This window comes from Staurois parvus, unplaced genomic scaffold, assembly GCF_062004578.1.
Source record: "Staurois parvus isolate SC_StPar_1 unplaced genomic scaffold, SC_StPar_1.0 ptg000447l, whole genome shotgun sequence".
NCBI classification, from domain to species: Eukaryota; Metazoa; Chordata; class Amphibia; order Anura; family Ranidae; genus Staurois; species Staurois parvus.
The window spans coordinates 130,240-143,344 of record NW_028318243.1 but is presented as its reverse complement, the minus strand read 5'-3'; the positions used below and the strand labels follow the sequence as shown (position 1 = coordinate 143,344).

The following is a 13,105-nucleotide window of genomic DNA, read 5'->3' as shown; positions in this document are numbered from 1 at the left end:
TACAAATCTGATCCCTACACCTTTGCAGAGATGGCGATCATGGATCTCTACAAGAACCACAAACCTGATCCCTACACCTGTACAGGGATAGGGATCATGAATCTCTATAGGAACTACAAACCTGATCCCTACACCTGTACAGAGATAGGGATCATGAATCTCTATAAGAACTACAAATCTGATCCCTACACCTGTACAGAGATAGGGATCATGGATCTCTATAAGAACTACAAACCTGATCCCTACACCTGTACAGAGATAGGGATCATGAATCTCTATAAGAACTACAAATCTGATCCCTACACCTGTACAGAGATGGCGATCATGGATCTCTATAGGAACTACAAACCTGATCCCTACACCTGTACAGAGATGGCGATCATGGATCTCTACAAGAACTACAAACCTGATCCCTACACCTGTACAGAGATAGGGATCATGAATCTCTATAAGAACCACACATCTGCTCCCTACACCTGTACAGAGATAGGGATCATGGATTTCTACAAGAACTACAAACCTGATCCCTACACCTGTACAGAGATAGGGATCATGGATCTCTACAAGAACTACAAATCTGATCCCTACACCTGTACAGAGATGGCGATCATGGATCTGTACAAGAACTACAAACCTGATCCCTACACCTGTACAGGGATAGGGATCATGAATCTCTATAGGAACTACAAACCTGATCCCTACACCTGTACAGATATAGGGATCATGAATCTCTATAAGAACTACAAATCTGATCCCTACACCTGTACAGAGATGGCGATCATGGATCTCTATAATAACAACAAACCTGATCCCTACACCTGTACAGAGATGGCGGTCATGGATCTCTACAAGAACCACAAACCTGATCCCTACACCTGTACAGGGATAGGGATCATGAATCTCTATAGGAACTACAAACCTGATCCCTACACCTGTACAGAGATAGGGACCATGGATCTCTATAAGAACTACAAACCTGATCCCTACACCTGTACAGAGATGGTGATCATGGATCTCTATAAGAACTACAAACCTGATCCCTACACCTGTACAGAGATGGTGATCATGGATCTCTATAAGAACTACAAACCTGATCCCTACACCTGTACAGAGATGGCGATCATGGATCTCTACAAGAACTACAAACCTGATCCCTACACCTGTACAGAAATAGGGATCATGAATCTCTATAGGAACTACAAACCTGATCCCTACATCTGTACAGAGATAGGGATCATGAATCTCTATAAGAACTACAAATCCGATCCCTACACCTGTACAGAGATGGTGATCATGGATCTCTATAAGAACAACCAACCTGATCCCTACACCTATACAGAGATAACATCATGGATCTCTATAAGAACTACCAATCTGATCCCTACACCTGTACAGAGATGGCGATCATGGATCTCTATAAGAACTACAAACCTGATCCCTACACCTGTACAGAGATAGGGATCATGGCTCTCTATAAGAACTACCAATCTGATCCCTACACCTGTACAGAGATGGTGATCATGGATCTCTACAACAAATACAAACCTGATCCCTACACCTGTACAGAGATAGGGATCATGGATCTCTATAAGAACTACAAATCTGATCCCTACACCTGTACAGAGATAGGGATCATGGATCTCTATAAGAACAACCAACCTGATCCCTACACCTATACAGAGATAACATCATGGATCTCTATAAGAACTACCAATCTGATCCCTACACCTGTACAGAGATGGCGATCATGGATCTCTATAAGAACTACAAACCTGATCCCTACACCTGTACAGAGATAGGTATCATGGCTCTCTATAAGAACTACCAATCTGATCCCTACACCTGTACAGAGATGGCGATCATGGATCTCTATAAAAACTATAAACCTGATCCCTACCCCTGTACAGAGATGGTGATAATGGATCTCTATAAGAACCACAAACCTGATCCCTACACCTGTACAGAGATAGGGATCATGGATCTCTATAAGAACTACCAATCTGATCCCTACACCTGTACAGAGATGGTGATCATAGATCTCTATAAGAACTACAAACCTGATCCCTACACCTGTACAGAGATGGCGTTAATGGATCTCTACAAGAACTACAAACCTGATCCCTACACCTGTTCAGAGATAGGGATCATGGATCTCTATAAGAAGAACATACCTGATCCCTACACCTGTACAGAGATGGCGTTAATGGATCTCTAAAGGAACTACAAACCTGATCCCTACACCTGTACAGAGATAGGGATCATGAATCACTGCAAGAACTACAAACCTGATCCCTACACCTGTACAGAGATAGGGATCACAAATCTCTATAGGAACTACAAACCTGATCCCTACACCTGTACAGAGATAGGAATCATGAATCTCTATAAGAACTACAAATCTGATCCCTACACCTGTACAGAGATAGGGATCATGGATCTCTACAAGAAATACAAACCTGATCCCTACACCTGTACAGAGATAGGGATCATGGATCTCTATAAGAACTACAAATCTGATCCCTACAACTGTACAGCGATGGCGATCATGGAGATCTATAAGAACTGAAAACCTGATCCCTACACCTGTACAGAGATAGGGATCATGGATCTCTATAAGAACAACAAATCTGATCCCTACACCTGTACAGAGATAGGGATCGTGGAACCCATTAAGAACTACAAATCTGATCTCTACACCTGTAGAGAGATAGGGATCATGGAGATCTACAATAACTACAAATCTGATCCCTACACCTGTACAGAGATGGTGATCATGGATCTCTAAGAGAACTACAAATCTGATCCCTACACCTGTACAGAGATAGGGATCATGGATCTCTATAAGAACTACAAACCTGATCCCTACACCTGTACAGAGATGGTGATCATGGATCTCTATAAGAACTACAAACCTGATCCCTACACCTGTACAGAGATAGGGATCATGGATTTCTATAACAAATACAAACCTGATCCCTACACCTGTACAGAGATGGTGATCATGGATCTCTACAACAAATACAAACCTGATCCCTACACCTGTACAGAGATGGTGATCATGGATCTCTATAAGAACTACAAACCTGATCCCTACACCTGTACAGAGATAGGGATCATGGATTTCTATAACAAATACAAACCTGATCCCTACACCTGTACAGAGATGGTGATCATGGATCTCTATAAGAACTACAAACCTGATCCCTACACCTGTACAGAGATAGGGATCATGGATTTCTATAACAAATACAAACCTGATCCCTACACCTGTACAGAGATGGTGATCATGGATCTCTATAAGAACTACAAACCTGATCCCTACACCTGTACAGAGATGGTGATCATGGATCTCTAGAAGAACTACAAATATGATCCCTACACCTGTACAGAGATGGTGATCATGGATCTCTATAAGAACTACCAATCTGATCCCTACACCTGTACAGAGATAGGGATCATGAATCTCTATAAGAACTACAAACCTGATCCCTACACCTGTACAAAGATAGGGATCATGAATCTCTATAAGAACTACAAACTTGATCCCTACATCTGTACATAGATAGGGATCATGGATCTCTATAAGAACTACCAATCTGATCCCTACACCTGTACAGCGATGGCGATCATGGAGATCTATAAGAACTACAAACCTGATCCCTACACCTGTACAGAGATAGGGATCATAGAGATCTACAATAACTAGAAATCTGATCCCTACACCTGTACAGAGATGGCGATCATGGATCTCTATAAGAACTACAAATCTGATCCCTACACCTGTACAGAGATAGGGATCAAGGATCTCTATAAGAACTACAAAGATGATGATTATGGATCTCTATAAGAACAAAAAACTTGATCCCTACACCTGTACAGAGATAGGGATCAGTAATCTCTATAAGAACTACAAACCTGATCCCTACACCTGTACAGAGAAAGGGATCATGGATCTCTATAAGAACTACCAATCTGATCCCTACACCTGTACAGAGATGGTGATCATGGATCTCTATAAGAACTGCAAACCTGATCCCTACACCTGTACAGAGATAGGGATCATGAATCTCTATAAGAACTACAAATCTGATCCCTACACCTGTACAGAGATGGCGATCATGGATCTCTATAAAAACTATAAACCTGATCCCTACCCCTGTACAGAGATAGGGATCATGGATCTCTAGAAGAACTACAAACCTGATCCCTACACCTGTACAGAGATGGTGATCATGGATCTCTATAAGAACTACAAACCTGATCCCTACACCTGTACAGAGATAGGGATCATGGATCTCTATAAGAACTACAAACCTGATCCCTACACCTGTACAGAGATGGTGATAATGGATCTCTACAAGAACTACAAACCTGATCCCTACACCTGTACAGAAATAGGGATCATGGATCTCTATAAGGATTACCAATCTGATCCCTACACCTGTACTGAGATGGCGGTCTTGGATCTCTACAAGAACCACAAATCTGCTCCCTACACCTGTACAGAGATAGGGATCATGGATCTCTACAAGAAATACAAACCTGATCCCTACACCTGTACAGAGATAGGGATCATGGAGATCTACAATAACTACAAATCTGATCCCTACACCTGTACAGAGATAGGGATCATGGATCTCTATAAGAACAACCAACCTGATCCCTACACCTATACAGAGATAACATCATGGATCTCTATAAGAACTACCAATCTGATCCCTACACCTGTACAGAGATAGGGATTATGGATCTCTATAAGAACTACAAACCTGATCCCTACACCTGTACAGAGATGGTGATCATGGATCTCTATAAGAACTACAGATCTGATCCCTACACCTGTACAGAGATGGCGATCATGGATCTCTATAAGAACTACAAACCTGATCCCTACACCTGTACAGAGATGGCGATCATGGATCTCTACAAGAAGTACAAACCTGATCCCTACACCTGTACAGAGATAGGGATTGCGGATCTCTATAGGAACTACAAACCTGATCCCTACACCTGTACAGAGATAGGGATCATGAATCTCTATAAGAACTACAAACCTGATCCCTACACCTGTACAGAGATAGGGATCATGGATCTCTATAAGAACAACTAACCTGATCCCTACACCTATACAGAGATAACATCATGGATCTCTATAAGAACCACAAATCTGCTCCCTACACCTGTACAGAGATAGGGATCATGCATCTCTACAAGAACTACAAACCTGATCCCTACACCTGTACAGAGATAGGGATCATGGATCTCTATAAGAACTACAAATCTGCTCCCTACACCTGTACAGAGATGGTGATCATTGATCTCTATAAGAACTACAAACCTGATCCCTACACCTGAAAAGAGATGGTGATCATGGATCTCTATAAGAACTACAAATATGATCCCTACACCTGTACAGAGATGGTGATCATTGATCTCTATAAGAACTACAAACCTGATCCCTACACCTGAAAAGAGATGGTGATCATGGATCTCTATAAGAACTACAAACCTGATCCCTACACCTGTACAGAGATAGGGATCAAGGATCTCTACAAGAACTACAAACCTGATCCCTACACCTGTACAGAGATAGGGATCAAGGATCTCTATAAGAACTACAAACCTGATCCCTACACCTGTACAGAGATAGGGATCAAGGATCTCTATAAGAACTACAAATCTGATCCCTACACCTGTACAGAGATGGCGATCATGGATCTCTACAAGAACTACAAACCTGATCCCTACACCTGCACAGAGATAGGGATCACAAATCTCTATAGGAACTACAAATCTGATCCCTACACCTGTACAGAGATAGGGATCATGAATCTCTATAGGAACTACAAACCTGATCCCTACACCTGTGCAGAGATAGGGATCATGGATCTCTATAAGAATTACCAATCTGATCCCTACACCTGTACAGAGATGGCGATCATGGATCTCTATAAGAACTACATACCTGATCCCTACACCTGTGCAGAGATAGGGATCATGGATCTCTATAAGAACTACCAATCTGATCCCTACACCTGTACAGAGATGGCGATCATGGATCTCTATAAGAATTACAAATCTGATCCCTACACCTGTACAGAGATGGTGATCATGGATCTCTACAAGAACTACAAACCTGATCCCTACACCTGTACAGGGATAGGGATCATGAATCTCTATAGGAACTAAAAACCTGATCCCTACACCTGTACAGAGATAGGGATCATGAATCTCTATAGGAACTACAAACCTGATCCCTACACCTGTACAGAGATAGGGATCATGAATCTCTATAAGAACTACAAATCTGATCCCTACACCTGTACAGCGAAGGAGATCATGGAGATCTATAATAACAGCAAATCTGATCCCTACACCTGTACAGAGATGGCAATTATGGATCTCTATAAGAACTACAAACCTGATCCCTACACCTGTACAGAGATGGTGATCATGGATCTCTATAAGAACTACAAACCTGATCCCTACACCTGTACAGAGATGGCGATCATGGATCTCTACAAGAACCACAAACCTGATCCCTACACCTGTACAGGGATAGGGATCATGAATCTCTATAGGAACTACAAACCTGATCCCTACACCTGTACAGAGATAGGGATCATGAATCTCTATAGGAACTACAAACCTGATCCCTACACCTGTACAGAGATAGGGATCAAGGATCTCTACAAGAACTACAAACCTGATCCCTACACCTGTACAGAGATGGCAATAATGGATCTCTATAAGAACTACAAACCTGATCCCTACACCTGTACAGGGATAGGGATCATGAATCTCTATAGGAACTACAAACCTGATCCCTACACCTGTACAGAGATAGGGATCATGAATCTCTATAAGAACTACAAATCTGATCCCTACACCTGTACAGATATGGCGGTCATGGATCTCTATAAGAACTACAAACCTGATCCCTACACCTGTACAGAGATAGGGATCATGGATCTCTATAATAACAACAAATCTGATCCCTACAGCTGTACAGAGATGGCGATCATGGATCTCTATAAGAACTACAAACCTGATCCCTACACCTATACAGAGATGGCGATCATGGATCTCTACAAGAACTACAAACCTGATCCCTACACCTGTACAGAGATGGCGATCATGGATCTCTACAAGAACTACAAACCTGATCCCTACACCTGTACAGAGATGGCGATCATGGATCTCTACAAGAACTACAAACCTGATCCCTACACCTGTACAGAAATAGGGATCATGAATCTCTATAGGAACTACAAACCTGATCCCTACATCTGTACAGAGATAGGGATCATGAATCTCTATAAGAACTACAAATCCGATCCCTACACCTGTACAGAGATAGGGATCATGGATCTCTATAAGAACTACAAATCTGATCCCTACACCTGTACAGAGATGGCGATCATGGATCTCTATAAGAACAACTAACCTGATCCCTACACCTGTACAGAGATGGTGATCATGGATCTCTATAAGAACTACAAACCTGATCCCTACATTTGTACAGAGATGGCGGTCATGTATCTCTATAAGAACCACACATCTGCTCCCTACACCTGTACAGAGATAGGGATCATGGATTTCTACAAGAACTACAAACCTGATCCCTACACCTGTACAGAGATAGGGATCATGGATCTCTACAAGAACTACAAACCTGATCCCTACACCTGTACAGAGATAGGGATCATGGATCTCTACAAGAACTACAAACCTGATCCCTACACCTGTACAGAGATGGCGATCATGGATCTCTACAAGAACTACAAACCTGATCCCTACACCTGTACAGGGATAGGGATCATGAATCTCTATAGGAACTACAAACCTGATCCCTACACCTGTACAGATATAGGGATCATGAATCTCTATAAGAACTACAAATCTGATCCCTACACCTGTACAGAGATGGTGATCATGGATCTCTATAAGATCAACTAACCTGATCCCTACACCTGTACAGAGATGGCGGTCATGGATCTCTATAAGAACCACAAATCTGCTCCCTACACCTGTACAGAGATAGGGATCATGGATCTCTATAAGAACTACCAATCTGATCCCTACACCTGTACAGCGATGGCGATCATGGAGATCTATAATAACAACAAATCTGATCCCTACACCTGTACAGAGATGGTGATCATGGATCTCTACAAGAACTACAAACCTGATCCCTACACCTGTACAGAGATAGGGATCAAGGATCTCTACAAGAACTACAAATCTGATCCCTACACCTGTACAGAGATGGCAATAATGGATCTCTATAAGAAATACAAACCTGATCCCTACACCTGTACAGAGATAGGGATCATGGATCTCTACAAGAACTACAAACCTGATCCCTACACCTGTACAGAGATAGGGATCATGGATCTCTACAAGAACTACAAACCTGATCCCTACACCTGTACAGAGATAGGGATCATGGATCTCTACAAGAAATACAAACCTGATCCCTACACCTGTACAGAGATGGCGATCATGGATCTCTACAAGAACTACAAACCTGATCCCTACACCTGTACAGGGATAGGGATCATGAATCTCTATAGGAACTACAAACCTGATCCCTACACCTGTACAGATATAGGGATCATGAATCTCTATAAGAACTACAAATCTGATCCCTACACCTGTACAGAGATGGCGATCATGGATCTCTATAATAACAACAAACCTGATCCCTACACCTGTACAGAGATGGCAATTATGGATCTCTATAAGAACTACAAACCTGATCCCTACACCTGTACAGAGATGGTGATCATGGATCTCTATAAGAACTACAAATCTGATCCCTACACCTTTGCAGAGATGGCGATCATGGATCTCTACAGGAACCACAAACCTGATCCCTACACCTGTACAGGGATAGGGATCATGAATCTCTATAGGAACTACAAACCTGATCCCTACACCTGTACAGAGATAGGGATCATGAATCTCTATAAGAACTACAAATCTGATCCCTACACCTGTACAGAGATGGCGGTCATGGATCTCTATAAGAACTACAAACCTGATCCCTACACCTGTACAGAGATGGCAATAATGGATCTCTATAAGAAATACAAACCTGATCCCTACACCTGTACAGAGATGGCAATAATGGATCTCTATAAGAAATACAAACCTGATCCCTACACCTGTACAGAGATGGTGATCATGGATCTCTATAATAACAACAAACCTGATCCCTACACCTGTACAGAGATGGCAATTATGGATCTCTATAAGAACTACAAACCTGATCCCTACACCTGTACAGAGATGGTGATCATGGATCTCTATAAGAACTACAAATCTGATCCCTACACCTTTGCAGAGATGGCGATCATGGATCTCTACAAGAACCACAAACCTGATCCCTACACCTGTACAGGGATAGGGATCATGAATCTCTATAGGAACTACAAACCTGATCCCTACACCTGTACAGAGATAGGGATCATGAATCTCTATAGGAACTACAAACCTGATCCCTACACCTGTACAGAGATAGGGATCAAGGATCTCTACAAGAACTACAAACCTGATCCCTACACCTGTACAGAGATGGCAATAATGGATCTCTATAAGAACTACAAACCTGATCCCTACACCTGTACAGAGATGGCGATCATGGATCTCTACAAGAACTACAAACCTGATCCCTACACCTGTACAGGGATAGGGATCATGAATCTCTATAGGAACTACAAACCTGATCCCTACACCTGTACAGAGATAGGGATCATGAATCTCTATAAGAACTACAAATCTGATCCCTACACCTGTACAGAGATGGCGGTCATGGATCTCTATAAGAACCACAAATCTGCTCCCTACACCTGTACAGAGATAGGGATCATGGATCTCTATAAAAACTACCAATCTGATCACTACACCTGTACAGAGATGGCGGTCATGGATCTCTATAAGAACTACAAATCTGATCCCTACACCTGTACAGAGATGGCGATCATGGATCTCTACAAGAGCTACAAACCTGATCCCTACACCTGTACAGAGATGGCAATAATGGATCTCTATAAGAAATACAAACCTGATCCCTACACCTGTACAGAGATGGTGATCATGGATCTCTATAAGAACTACAAACCTGATCCCTACACCTGTACAGAGATGGTGATCATGGATCTCTATAAGAACTACAAACCTGATCCCTACACCTGTACAGAGATGGTGATCATGGATCTCTATAAGAACTACACATCTGCTCCCTACACCTGTACAGAGATAGGGATCATGGATTTCTACAAGAACTACAAACCTGATCCCTACACCTGTACAGAGATAGGGATCATGGATCTCTACAAGAACTACAAACCTGATCCCTACACCTGTACAGAGATAGGGATCATGGATCTCTACAAGAACTACAAACCTGATCCCTACACCTGTACAGAGATGGCGATCATGGATCTCTACAAGAACTACAAACCTGATCCCTACACCTGTACAGGGATAGGGATCATGAATCTCTATAGGAACTACAAACCTGATCCCTACACCTGTACAGATATAGGGATCATGAATCTCTATAAGAAATACAAACCTGATCCCTACACCTGTACAGAGATGGTGATCATGGATCTCTATAAGAACTACAAACCTGATCCCTACACCTGTACAGAGATGGTGATCATGGATCTCTATAAGAACTACAAACCTGATCCCTACACCTGTACAGAGATGGTGATCATGGATCTCTATAAGAACTACACATCTGCTCCCTACACCTGTACAGAGATAGGGATCATGGATTTCTACAAGAACTACAAACCTGATCCCTACACCTGTACAGAGATAGGGATCATGGATCTCTACAAGAACTACAAACCTGATCCCTACACCTGTACAGAGATAGGGATCATGGATCTCTACAAGAACTACAAACCTGATCCCTACACCTGTACAGAGATGGCGATCATGGATCTCTACAAGAACTACAAACCTGATCCCTACACCTGTACAGGGATAGGGATCATGAATCTCTATAGGAACTACAAACCTGATCCCTACACCTGTACAGATATAGGGATCATGAATCTCTATAAGAACTACAAATCTGATCCCTACACCTGTACAGAGATGGTGATCATGGATCTCTATAAGATCAACTAACCTGATCCCTACACCTGTACAGAGATGGCGGTCATGGATCTCTATAAGAACCACAAATCTGCTCCCTACACCTGTACAGAGATAGGGATCATGGATCTCTATAAGAACTACCAATCTGATCCCTACACCTGTACAGAGATAGGGATCAAGGATCTCTATAAGAACCACAAATCTGCTCCCTACACCTGTACAGAGATAGGGATCATGGATCTCTATAAGAACTACAAATCTGATCCCTACACCTGTACAGAGATGGCAATAATGGATCTCTATAAGAAATACAAACCTGATCCCTACACCTGTACAGAGATAGGGATCATGGATCTCTACAAGAACTACAAACCTGATCCCTACACCTGTACAGAGATAGGGATCATGAATCTCTATAGGAACTACAAACCTGATCCCTACATCTGTACAGAGATAGGGATCATGAATCTCTATAGGAACGACAAATCTGATCCCTACACCTGTACAGAGATAGGGATCATGGATTTCTACAAGAACTACAAACCTGATCCCTACACCTGTACAGAGATAGGGATCATGGATCTCTACAATAACTACAAACCTGATCCCTACACCTGTACAGAGATAGGGATCATGAATCTCTACAAGAACTACAAACCTGATCCCTACACCTGTACAGAGATGGTGATCATGGATCTCTATAAGAACTACATACCTGATCCCTACACCTGTACAGAGATGGTGGTCATGGATCTCTACAAGAACTACAAACCTGATCCCTACACCTGTACAGAGATAGGGATCATGGATCTCTATAAGAGCTACAAACCTGATCCCTACACCTGTACAGAGATGGTGATCATGGATCTCTATAAGAACTACAAATCTGATCCCTACACCTGTACAGAGATGGTGATCATGGATCTCTATAAGAACTACAAACCTGATCCCTACACCTGTACAGAGATAGGGATCATGGATCTCTATAAGAACTACAGAACTGATCCCTACACCTGTACAGAGATGGATGTATTTTTGCTGTCAGCTGTGACAGTGATGACAGAGGACTCCCCCCTCCCCCACACTGACTGACCTCTGAATATGGGGTGGGGATCTCTCTCTGTAGAACACGCTGTCCCCTGGAGGTTCAGGATGCCGTATCCATGATCTTCGCCTTCTTTAATCCTCTTTAGTTCACTTTTCTTTGTATTCTGATGGGAAAAATAAACAATAAATTGCATATTTGGATAAAACCAACAAAATAATCCGTATATCTCTGTCCTTTTAATAAGTACATTACAAAAAACAGCCATTGATCCCGCCAGAAATCCAGTGAGCTCTCAACTTCCTGTAGTAGGCTGACAACACGGCCTGTGCTGCACTGAAATCCCAAGCAGTGCTGTCAGCGGTCCCATGCCAAGAGTCCAGCAGGCTGGTTGTACTTGAAGTTGATAAATTGATCCATGGATGGATGGAATGTCAGCCAATCCCTGATGATCCGGACGGGATTCCACCCATCTATGGCCGGCTGTACACCCCAAGTATGGGGAACATGGGAGACGGTCAGACATGGAATCTGCCTTTAGAGCCGCTGTGACATGACTGGGATATCCTCTGCTCTAGGCGGCCTTCACACAGCAGTATAGCAGAGGATCATTGGACGCTTCCAGGAGTCGAAATGCTGCCTTTGGTCGCAGCAATACTCTGTGCCAGGGGCCACCAAATGTAAGCAAAGGGCCACTTTATTATCCCTCAGAATACAGAGGGGCCGGACTATGACCAGTAAGAGGAGAAAATGTCCTGGTGACAGTAACAATGCCCCATCGTTGGTGCCCCAATGACAGGGCATTCCTCCCACTGACACCAATGACAGGGCATTCCTCCCACTGACACCAATGACAGGGCATTCCTCCCACTGACACCAATGACAGGGCATTCCTCCCACTGACACCAATGACAGGGCATTCCTCCCACTGACACCAAT

General features: G+C 42.7%; 1 long non-coding RNA gene across 2 annotated transcripts in view; it reads right to left on the bottom strand.

Annotated features, from left to right (window-relative positions):
- The window catches only part of LOC149453582 (uncharacterized), a 56,100-nt gene that overhangs the window by 39,266 nt on the left and 3,729 nt on the right, over positions 1 to 13,105 (bottom strand). For both annotated transcript variants that reach the window (XR_016314665.1, XR_016314666.1), the window contains exon 3: positions 12,215 to 12,332. This is a non-coding gene — a long non-coding RNA (uncharacterized LOC149453582). The remainder of the gene's footprint in view (positions 1 to 12,214; positions 12,333 to 13,105) is intronic.